This window comes from Triturus cristatus, chromosome 1_1, assembly GCF_964204655.1.
Source record: "Triturus cristatus chromosome 1_1, aTriCri1.1, whole genome shotgun sequence".
NCBI lineage: Eukaryota > Metazoa > Chordata > Amphibia > Caudata > Salamandridae > Triturus > Triturus cristatus.
This window is the reverse complement of record NC_140579.1, coordinates 339,902,175-339,914,924: the sequence shown is the minus strand read 5'-3', so window position 1 is coordinate 339,914,924 and position 12,750 is coordinate 339,902,175.

Genomic DNA, 12,750 nt, shown 5'->3' with positions numbered 1-12,750 from the left:
ATTTCGTTTTCTGACTAATATCAAACCATGACTCTGTGTGCAAAGAGGAATTATAGACAGAGATTTATTGCGTATTACTCTGGTAATTTTACATTTGCATTAGTAGGAAAGAGGGAGCTATTTTTTCTGCAGAAGCAGACTCTTAGCACACACCCAGCTGCTTATCCTGTAGAATCATGCATAGTATTCACAACCGAGTGGGGTTTGAGGTTGCAGTCAGTAATGCACATACATTCAGCATCACTAAGGCTGGTTGCCCTTGCTGGAGTGTAGTCAGTCACCCAGGTTACACATGTTGCTGGTCTCAAAAAGCTGTTTGGACATGTGCTGTTTTCAGAATCTGAAAAGTGGATTCAAAATGTGTCAGATTGTAAAAGTACTTATCACTTGCCAAAAAAAGAGTAGTAAGTGTGCTTTCCAATTGGCAAAGAAATTTCGTTTTCTGCCTAATTTCAAACCATGACTCTGTGTGCAAAGAGGAATTATAGACAGAGATTTATTGCGTATTACTCTGGTAATATTACATTTGCATTAGTAGGAAAGGGGGAGCTATTTTTTCTGCAGAAGCAGACTCTTAGCACACACCCAGCTGCTTATCCTGTAGAATCATGCATAGTATTCACAACCGAGTGGGGTTTGAGGTTGCAGTCAGTAATGCAAATACATTCAGCATCACTAAGGCTGGTTGCCCTTGCTGGAGTGTAGTCAGTCACCCAGGTTACACATGTTGCTGGTCTCAAAAAGCTGTTTGGACATGTGCTGTTTTTAGAATCTGAAAAGTGGATTCAAAATGTGTCAGACTGTAAAAGTACTTATCACATGCCAAAAAAAGAGTAGTAAGTGTGCTTTCCAATTGGCAAAGAAATTTAGTTTTCTGCCTAATTTCAAACCATGACTCTGTGTGCAAAGAGGAATTATAGACAGAGATTTATTGCGTATTACTCTGGTAATTTTACATTTGCATTAGTATGAAAGAGGGAGCTATTTTTTCTGCAGAAGCAGACTCTTAGCACACACCCAGCTGCTTATCCTGTAGAATCATGCATAGTATTCACAACCGAGTGGGGTTTGAGGTTGCAGTCAGTAATGCAAATACATTCAGCATCACTAAGGCTGGTTGCCCTTGCTGGAGTGTAGTCAGTCACCCAGGTTACACATGTTGCTGGTCTCAAAAAGCTGATTGGACATATGCTGTTTTCAGAATCTGAAAAGTGGATTCAAAATGTGTCAGACTGTAAAAGTACTTATCACTTGCCAAAAAAAGAGTAGTAAGTGTGCTTTCCAATTGGCAAAGAAATTTCGTTTTCTGCCTAATTTCAAACCATGACTCTGTGTGCAAAGAGGAATTATAGACAGAGATTTATTGCGTATTACTCTGGCAATTTTACATTTGCATTAGTAGGAAAGAGGGAGCTATTTTTTCTGCAGAAGCAGACTCTTAGCACACACCCAGCTGCTTATCCTGTAGAATTATGCATAGTATTCACAACCGAGTGGGGTTTGAGGTTGCAGTCAGTAATGCAAATACATTTAGAATCACTAAGGCTGGTTGCCCTTGCTGGAGTGTAGTCAGTCACCCAGGTTACACATGTTGCTGGTCTCAAAAAGCTGTTTGGACATGTGCTGTTTTTAGAATCTGAAAAGTGGATTCAAAATGTGTCAGAGTGTAAAAGTACTTATCACTTGCCAAAAAAAGAGTAGTAAGTGTGCTTTCCAATTGGCAAAGAAATTTCGTTTTCTGCCTAATTTCAAACCATGACTCTGTGTGCAAAGAGGAATTATAGACAGAGATTTATTGCGTATTACTCTGGTAATTTTACATTTGCATTAGTAGGGAAGAGGGAGCTATTTTTTCTGCAGAAGCAGACTCTTAGCACACACCCAGCTGCTTATCCTGTAGAATCATGCATAGTATTCACAACCGAGTGGGGTTTGAGGTTGCAGTCAGTAATGCAAATACATTCAGCATCACTAAGGCTGGTTGCCCTTGCTGGAGTGTAGTTAGTCACCCAGGTTACACATGTTGCTGGTCTCAAAAAGCTGTTTGGACATGTGCTGTTTTCAGAATCTGAAAAGTGGATTCAAAATGTGTCAGACTGTAAAAGTACTTATCACTTGCCAAAAAAAGAGTAGTAAGTGTGCTTTCCAATTGGCAAAGAAATTTCGTTTTCTGCCTAATTTCAAACCATGACTCTGTGTGCAAAGAGGAATTATAGACAGAGATTTATTGCGTATTACTCTGGTAATTTTACATTTGCATTAGTATGAAAGAGGGAGCTATTTTTTCTGCAGAAGCAGACTCTTAGCACACACCCAGCTGCTTATCCTGTAGAATCATGCATAGTATTCACAACCGAGTGGGGTTTGAGGTTGCAGTCAGTAATGCAAATACATTCAGCATCACTAAGGCTGGTTGCCCTTGCTGGAGTGTAGTCAGTCACCCAGGTTACACATGTTGCTGGTCTCAAAAAGCTGTTTGGACATGTGCTGTTTTCAGAATCTGAAAAGTGGATTCAAAATGTGTCAGACTGTAAAAGTACTTATCACTTGCCAAAAAAAGAGTAGTAAGTGTGCTTTCCAATTGGCAAAGAAATTTCGTTTTCTGCCTAATTTCAAACCATGACTCTGTGTGCAAAGAGGAATTATAGACAGAGATTTATTGCGTATTACTCTGGTAATTTTACATTTGCATTAGTATGAAAGAGGGAGCTATTTTTTCTGCAGAAGCAGACTCTTAGCACACACCCAGCTGCTTATCCTGTAGAATCATGCATAGTATTCACAACCGAGTGGGGTTTGAGGTTGCAGTCAGTAATGCAAATACATTCAGCATCACTAAGGCTGGTTGCCCTTGCTGGAGTGTAGTCAGTCACCCAGGTTACACATGTTGCTGGTCTCAAAAAGCTGTTTGGACATGTGCTGTTTTCAGAATCTGAAAAGTGGATTCAAAATGTGTCAGACTGTAAAAGTACTTATCACTTGCCAAAAAAAGAGTAGTAAGTGTGCTTTCCAATTGGCAAAGAAATTTCGTTTTCTGCCTAATTTCAAACCATGACTCTGTGTGCAAAGAGGAATTATAGACAGAGATTTATTGCGTATTACTCTGGTAATATTACATTTGCATTAGTAGGAAAGGGGGAGCTATTTTTTCTGCAGAAGCAGACTCTTAGCACACACCCAGCTGCTTATCCTGTAGAATCATGCATAGTATTCACAACCGAGTGGGGTTTGAGGTTGCAGTCAGTAATGCAAATACATTCAGCATCACTAAGGCTGGTTGCCCTTGCTGGAGTGTAGTCAGTCACCCAGGTTACACATGTTGCTGGTCTCAAAAAGCTGTTTGGACATGTGCTGTTTTCAGAATCTGAAAAGTGGATTCAAAATGTGTCAGACTGTAAAAGTACTTATCACTTGCCAAAAAAAGAGTAGTAAGTGTGCTTTCCAATTGGCAAAGAAATTTCGTTTTCTGGCTAATATCAAACCATGACTCTGTGTGCAAAGAGGAATTATAGACAGAGATTTATTGCGTATTACCCTGGTAATTTTACATTTGCATTAGTAGGAAAGGGGGAGCTATTTTTTCTGCAGAAGCAGACTCTTAGCACACACCCAGCTGCTTATCCTGTAGAATCATGCATAGTATTCACAACCGAGTGGGGTTTGAGGTTGCAGTCAGTAATGCAAATACATTCAGCATCACTAAGGCTGGTTGCCCTTGCTGGAGTGTAGTCAGTCACCCAGGTTACACATGTTGCTGGTCTCAAAAAGCTGTTTGGACATGTGCTGTTTTCAGAATCTGAAAAGTGGATTCAAAATGTGTCAGACTGTAAAAGTACTTATCACTTGCCAAAAAAAGAGTAGTAAGTGTGCTTTCCAATTGGCAAAGAAATTTCATTTTCTGCCTAATTTCAAACCATGACTCTGTGTGCAAAGAGGACTTATAGACAGAGATTTATTGCGTATTACTCTGGTAATTTTACATTTGCATTAGTAGGAAAGGGGGAGCTATTTTTTCTGCAGAAGCAGACTCTTAGCACACACCCAGCTGCTTATCCTGTAGAATCATGCATAGTATTCACAACCGAGTGGGGTTTGAGGTTGCAGTCAGTAATGCAAATACATTCAGCATCACTAAGGCTGGTTGCCCTTGCTGGAGTGTAGTCAGTCACCCAGGTTACACATGTTGCTGGTCTCAAAAAGCTGTTTGGACATGTGCTGTTTTCAGAATCTGAAAAGTGGATTCAAAATGTGTCAGACTGTAAAAGTACTTATCACTTGCCAAAAAAAGAGTAGTAAGTGTGCTTTCCAATTGGCAAAGAAATTTCGTTTTCTGCCTAATTTCAAACCATGACTCTGTGTGCAAAGAGGAATTATAGACAGAGATTTATTGCGTATTACTCTGGTAATATTACATATGCATTAGTAGGAAAGGGGGAGCTTTTTCTGCAGAAGCAGACTCTTAGCACACACCCAGCTGCTTATCCTGTAGAATCATGCATAGTATTCACAACCGAGTGGGGTTTGAGGTTGCAGTCAGTAATGCAAATACATTCAGCATCACTAAGGCTGGTTGCCCTTGCTGGAGTGTAGTCAGTCACCCAGGTTACACATGTTGCTGGTCTCAAAAAGCTGTTTGGACATGTGCTGTTTTCAGAATCTGAAAAGTGGATTCAAAATGTGTCAGACTGTAAAAGTACTTATCACTTGCCAAAAAAAGAGTAGTAAGTGTGCTTTCCAATTGGCAAAGAAATTTCGTTTTCTGACTAATATCAAACCATGACTCTGTGTGCAAAGAGGAATTATAGACAGAGATTTATTGCGTATTACTCTGGTAATTTTACATTTGCATTAGTAGGAAAGAGGGAGCTATTTTTTCTGCAGAAGCAGACTCTTAGCACACACCCAGCTGCTTATCCTGTAGAATCATGCATAGTATTCACAACCGAGTGGGGTTTGAGGTTGCAGTCAGTAATGCAAATACATTCAGCATCACTAAGGCTGGTTGCCCTTGCTGGAGTGTAGTCAGTCACCCAGGTTACACATGTTGCTGGTCTCAAAAAGCTGTTTGGACATGTGCTGTTTTTAGAATCTGAAAAGTGGATTCAAAATGTGTCAGACTGTAAAAGTACTTATCACATGCCAAAAAAAGAGTAGTAAGTGTGCTTTCCAATTGGCAAAGAAATGTAGTTTTCTGCCTAATTTCAAACCATGACTCTGTGTGCAAAGAGGAATTATAGACAGAGATTTATTGCGTATTACTCTGGTAATTTTACATTTGCATTAGTATGAAAGAGGGAGCTATTTTTTCTGCAGAAGCAGACTCTTAGCACACACCCAGCTGCTTATCCTGTAGAATCATGCATAGTATTCACAACTGAGTGGGGTTTGAGGTTGCAGTCAGTAATGCAAATACATTCAGCATCACTAAGGCTGGTTGCCCTTGCTGGAGTGTAGTCAGTCACCCAGGTTACACATGTTGCTGGTCTCAAAAAGCTGTTTGGACATGTGCTGTTTTCAGAATCTGAAAAGTGGATTCAAAATGTGTCAGACTGTAAAAGTACTTATCACTTGCCAAAAAAAGAGTAGTAAGTGTGCTTTCCAATTGGCAAAGAAATTTCGTTTTCTGCCTAATTTCAAACCATGACTCTGTGTGCAAAGAGGAATTATAGACAGAGATTTATTGCGTATTACTCTGGCAATTTTACATTTGCATTAGTAGGAAAGAGGGAGCTATTTTTTCTGCAGAAGCAGACTCTTAGCACACACCCAGCTGCTTATCCTGTAGAATCATGCATAGTATTCACAACCGAGTGGGGTTTGAGGTTGCAGTCAGTAATGCAAATACATTCAGCATCACTAAGGCTGGTTGCCCTCGCTGGAGTGTAGTCAGTCACCCAGGTTACACATGTTGCTGGTCTCAAAAAGCTGTTTGGACATGTGCTGTTTTCAGAATCTGAAAAGTGGATTCAAAATGTGTCAGACTGTAAAAGTACTTATCACTTGCCAAAAAAAGAGTAGTAAGTGTGCTTTCCAATTGGCAAAGAAATTTCGTTTTCTGCCTAATTTCAAACCATGACTCTGTGTGCAAAGAGGAATTATAGACAGAGATTTATTGCGTATTACTCTGGTAATATTACATTTGCATTAGTAGGAAAGGGGGAGCTATTTTTTCTGCAGAAGCAGACTCTTAGCACACACCCAGCTGCTTATCCTGTAGAATCATGCATAGTATTCACAACCGAGTGGGGTTTGAGGTTGCAGTCAGTAATGCAAATACATTCAGCATCACTAAGGCTGGTTGCCCTTGCTGGAGTGTAGTCAGTCACCCAGGTTACACATGTTGCTGGTCTCAAAAAGCTGTTTGGACATGTGCTGTTTTCAGAATCTGAAAAGTGGATTCAAAATGTGTCAGACTGTAAAAGTACTTATCACTTGCCAAAAAAAGAGTAGTAAGTGTGCTTTCCAATTGGCAAAGAAATTTCGTTTTCTGACTAATATCAAACCATGACTCTGTGTGCAAAGAGGAATTATAGACAGAGATTTATTGCGTATTACTCTGGTAATTTTACATTTGCATTAGTAGGAAAGGGGGAGCTATTTTTTCTGCAGAAGCAGACTCTTAGCACACACCCAGCTGCTTATCCTGTAGAATCATGCATAGTATTCACAACCGAGTGGGGTTTGAGGTTGCAGTCAGTAATGCAAATACATTCAGCATCACTAAGGCTGGTTGCCCTTGCTGGAGTGTAGTCAGTCACCCAGGTTACACATGTTGCTGGTCTCAAAAAGCTGTTTGGACATGTGCTGTTTTCAGAATCTGAAAAGTGGATTCAAAATGTGTCAGACTGTAAAAGTACTTATCACTTGCCAAAAAAAGAGTAGTAAGTGTGCTTTCCAATTGGCAAAGAAATTTCATTTTCTGCCTAATTTCAAACCATGACTCTGTGTGCAAAGAGGAATTATAGACAGAGATTTATTGCGTATTACTCTGGTAATTTTACATTTGCATTAGTAGGAAAGGGGGAGCTATTTTTTCTGCAGAAGCAGACTCTTAGCACACACCCAGCTGCTTATCCTGTAGAATCATGCATAGTATTCACAACCGAGTGGGGTTTGAGGTTGCAGTCAGTAATGCAAATACATTCAGCATCACTAAGGCTGGTTGCCCTTGCTGGAGTGTAGTCAGTCACCCAGGTTACACATGTTGCTGGTCTCAAAAAGCTGTTTGGACATGTGCTGTTTTCAGAATCTGAAAAGTGGATTCAAAATGTGTCAGACTGTAAAAGTACTTATCACTTGCCAAAAAAAGAGTAGTAAGTGTGCTTTCCAAATGGCAAAGAAATTTCGTTTTCTGCCTAATTTCAAACCATGACTCTGTGTGCAAAGAGGAATTATAGACAGAGATTTATTGCGTATTACTCTGGTAATATTACATTTGCATTAGTAGGAAAGGGGGAGCTATTTTTTCTGCAGAAGCAGACTCTTAGCACACACCCAGCTGCTTATCCTGTAGAATCATGCATAGTATTCACAACCGAGTGGGGTTTGAGGTTGCAGTCAGTAATGCAAATACATTCAGCATCACTAAGGCTGGTTGCCCTTGCTGGAGTGTAGTCAGTCACCCAGGTTACACATGTTGCTGGTCTCAAAAAGCTGTTTGGACATGTGCTGTTTTCAGAATCTGAAAAGTGGATTCAAAATGTGTCAGACTGTAAAAGTACTTATCACTTGCCAAAAAAAGAGTAGTAAGTGTGCTTTCCAATTGGCAAAGAAATTTCGTTTTCTGACTAATATCAAACCATGACTCTGTGTGCAAAGAGGAATTATAGACAGAGATTTATTGCGTATTACTCTGGTAATTTTACATTTGCATTAGTAGGAAAGAGGGAGCTATTTTTTCTGCAGAAGCAGACTCTTAGCACACACCCAGCTGCTTATCCTGTAGAATCATGCATAGTATTCACAACCGAGTGGGGTTTGAGGTTGCAGTCAGTAATGCAAATACATTCAGCATCACTAAGGCTGGTTGCCCTTGCTGGAGTGTAGTCAGTCACCCAGGTTACACATGTTGCTGGTCTCAAAAAGCTGTTTGGACATGTGCTGTTTTCAGAATCTGAAAAGTGGATTCAAAATGTGTCAGACTGTAAAAGTACTTATCACTTGCCAAAAAAAGAGTAGTAAGTGTGCTTTCCAATTGGCAAAGAAATTTAGTTTTCTGCCTAATTTCAAACCATGACTCTGTGTGCAAAGAGGAATTATAGACAGAGATGTATTGCGTATTACTCTGGTAATTTTACATTTGCATTAGTATGAAAGAGGGAGCTATTTTTTCTGCAGAAGCAGACTCTTAGCACACACCCAGCTGCTTATCCTGTAGAATCATGCATAGTATTCACAACCGAGTGGGGTTTGAGGTTGCAGTCAGTAATGCAAATACATTCAGCATCACTAAGGCTGGTTGCCCTTGCTGGAGTGTAGTCAGTCACCCAGGTTACACATGTTGCTGGTCTCAAAAAGCTGTTTGGACATGTGCTGTTTTCAGAATCTGAAAAGTGGATTCAAAATGTGTCAGATTGTAAAAGTACTTATCACTTGCCAAAAAAAGAGTAGTAAGTGTGCTTTCCAATTGGCAAAGAAATTTCGTTTTCTGCCTAATTTCAAACCATGACTCTGTGTGCAAAGAGGAATTATAGACAGAGATTTATTGCGTATTACTCTGGTAATATTACATTTGCATTAGTAGGAAAGGGGGAGCTATTTTTTCTGCAGAAGCAGACTCTTAGCACACACCCAGCTGCTTATCCTGTAGAATCATGCATAGTATTCACAACCGAGTGGGGTTTGAGGTTGCAGTCAGTAATGCAAATACATTCAGCATCACTAAGGCTGGTTGCCATTGCTGGAGTGTAGTCAGTCACCCAGGTTACACATGTTGCTGGTCTCAAAAAGCTGTTTGGACATGTGCTGTTTTTAGAATCTGAAAAGTGGATTCAAAATGTGTCAGACTGTAAAAGTACTTATCACATGCCAAAAAAAGAGTAGTAAGTGTGCTTTCCAATTGGCAAAGAAATTTAGTTTTCTGCCTAATTTCAAACCATGACTCTGTGTGCAAAGAGGAATTATAGACAGAGATTTATTGCGTATTACTCTGGTAATTTTACATTTGCATTAGTATGAAAGAGGGAGCTATTTTTTCTGCAGAAGCAGACTCTTAGCACACACCCAGCTGCTTATCCTGTAGAATCATGCATAGTATTCACAACCGAGTGGGGTTTGAGGTTGCAGTCAGTAATGCAAATACATTCAGCATCACTAAGGCTGGTTGCCCTTGCTGGAGTGTAGTCAGTCACCCAGGTTACACATGTTGCTGGTCTCAAAAAGCTGTTTGGACATGTGCTGTTTTCAGAATCTGAAAAGTGGATTCAAAATGTGTCAGACTGTAAAAGTACTTATCACTTGCCAAAAAAAGAGTAGTAAGTGTGCTTTCCAATTGGCAAAGAAATTTCGTTTTCTGCCTAATTTCAAACCATGACTCTGTGTGCAAAGAGGAATTATAGACAGAGATTTATTGCGTATTACTCTGGTAATTTTACATTTGCATTAGTAGGGAAGAGGGAGCTATTTTTTCTGCAGAAGCAGACTCTTAGCACACACCCAGCTGCTTATCCTGTAGAATCATGCATAGTATTCACAACCGAGTGGGGTTTGAGGTTGCAGTCAGTAATGCAAATACATTCAGCATCACTAAGGCTGGTTGCCCTTGCTGGAGTGTAGTTAGTCACCCAGGTTACACATGTTGCTGGTCTCAAAAAGCTGTTTGGACATGTGCTGTTTTCAGAATCTGAAAAGTGGATTCAAAATGTGTCAGACTGTAAAAGTACTTATCACTTGCCAAAAAAAGAGTAGTAAGTGTGCTTTCCAATTGGCAAAGAAATTTCGTTTTCTGCCTAATTTCAAACCATGACTCTGTGTGCAAAGAGGAATTATAGACAGAGATTTATTGCGTATTACTCTGGTAATTTTACATTTGCATTAGTATGAAAGAGGGAGCTATTTTTTCTGCAGAAGCAGACTCTTAGCACACACCCAGCTGCTTATCCTGTAGAATCATGCATAGTATTCACAACCGAGTGGGGTTTGAGGTTGCAGTCAGTAATGCAAATACATTCAGCATCACTAAGGCTGGTTGCCCTTGCTGGAGTGTAGTCAGTCACCCAGGTTACACATGTTGCTGGTCTCAAAAAGCTGTTTGGACATGTGCTGTTTTCAGAATCTGAAAAGTGGATTCAAAATGTGTCAGACTGTAAAAGTACTTATCACTTGCCAAAAAAAGAGTAGTAAGTGTGCTTTCCAATTGGCAAAGAAATTTCGTTTTCTGCCTAATTTCAAACCATGACTCTGTGTGCAAAGAGGAATTATAGACAGAGATTTATTGCGTATTACTCTGGTAATATTACATTTGCATTAGTAGGAAAGGGGGAGCTATTTTTTCTGCAGAAGCAGACTCTTAGCACACACCCAGCTGCTTATCCTGTAGAATCATGCATAGTATTCACAATCGAGTGGGGTTTGAGGTTGCAGTCAGTAATGCAAATACATTCAGCATCACTAAGGCTGGTTGCCCTTGCTGGAGTGTAGTCAGTCACCCAGGTTACACATGTTGCTGGTCTCAAAAAGCTGTTTGGACATGTGCTGTTTTCAGAATCTGAAAAGTGGATTCAAAATGTGTCAGACTGTAAAAGTACTTATCACTTGCCAAAAAAAGAGTAGTAAGTGTGCTTTCCAATTGGCAAAGAAATTTCGTTTTCTGGCTAATATCAAACCATGACTCTGTGTGCAAAGAGGAATTATAGACAGAGATTTATTGCGTATTACTCTGGTAATTTTACATTTGCATTAGTATGAAAGAGGGAGCTATTTTTTCTGCAGAAGCAGACTCTTAGCACACACCCAGCTGCTTATCCTGTAGAATCATGCATAGTATTCACAACCGAGTGGGGTTTGAGGTTGCAGTCAGTAATGCAAATACATTCAGCATCACTAAGGCTGGTTGCCCTTGCTGGAGTGTAGTCAGTCACCCAGGTTACACATGTTGCTGGTCTCAAAAAGCTGTTTGGACATGTGCTGTTTTTAGAATCTGAAAAGTGGATTCAAAATGTGTCAGAGTGTAAAAGTACTTATCACTTGCCAAAAAAAGAGTAGTAAGTGTGCTTTCCAATTGGCAAAGAAATTTCGTTTTCTGCCTAATTTCAAACCATGACTCTGTGTGCAAAGAGGAATTATAGACAGAGATTTATTGCGTATTACTCTGGTAATTTTACATTTGCATTAGTAGGAAAGGGGGAGCTATTTTTTCTGCAGAAGCAGACTCTTAGCACACACCCAGCTGCTTATCCTGTAGAATCATGCATAGTATTCACAACCGAGTGGGGTTTGAGGTTGCAGTCAGTAATGCAAATACATTCAGCATCACTAAGGCTGGTTGCCCTTGCTGGAGTGTAGTCAGTCACCCAGGTTACACATGTTGCTGGTCTCAAAAAGCTGTTTGGACATGTGCTGTTTTCAGAATCTGAAAAGTGGATTCAAAATGTGTCAGACTGTAAAAGTACTTATCACTTGCCAAAAAAAGAGTAGTAAGTGTGCTTTCCAATTGGCAAAGAAATTTCGTTTTCTGCCTAATTTCAAACCATGACTCTGTGTGCAAAGAGGAATTATAGACAGAGATTTATTGCGTATTACTCTGGTAATATTACATTTGCATTAGTAGGAAAGGGGGAGCTATTTTTTCTGCAGAAGCAGACTCTTAGCACACACCCAGCTGCTTATCCTGTAGAATCATGCATAGTATTCACAACCGAGTGGGGTTTGAGGTTGCAGTCAGTAATGCAAATACATTCAGCATCACTAAGGCTGGTTGCCCTTGCTGGAGTGTAGTCAGTCACCCAGGTTACACATGTTGCTGGTCTCAAAAAGCTGTTTGGACATGTGCTGTTTTCAGAATCTGAAAAGTGGATTCAAAATGTGTCAGACTGTAAAAGTACTTATCACTTGCCAAAAAAAGAGTAGTAAGTGTGCTTTCCAATTGGCAAAGAAATTTCGTTTTCTGACTAATATCAAACCATGACTCTGTGTGCAAAGAGGAATTATAGACAGAGATTTATTGCGTATTACTCTGGTAATTTTACATTTGCATTAGTAGAAAAGAGGGAGCTATTTTTTCTGCAGAAGCAGACTCTTAGCACAGACCCAGCTGCTTATCCTGTAGAATCATGCATAGTATTCACAACCGAGTGGGGTTTGAGGTTGCAGTCAGTAATGCAAATACATTCAGCATCACTAAGGCTGGTTGCCCTTGCTGGAGTGTAGTCAGTCTCCCAGGTTACACATGTTGCTGGTCTCAAAAAGCTGTTTGGACATGTGCTGTTTTCAGAATCTGAAAAGTGGATTCAAAATGTGTCAGACTGTAAAAGTACTTATCACTTGCCAAAAAAAGAGTAGTAAGTGTGCTTTCCAATTGGCAAAGAAATTTAGTTTTCTGCCTAATTTCAAACCATGACTCTGTGTGCAAAGAGGAATTATAGACAGAGATTTATTGCGTATTACTCTGGTAATTTTACATTTGCATTAGTATGAAAGAGGGAGCTATTTTTTCTGCAGAAGCAGACTCTTAGCACACACCCAGCTGCTTATCCTGTAGAATCATGCATAGTATTCACAACCGAGTGGGGTTTGAGGTTGCAGTCAGTAATG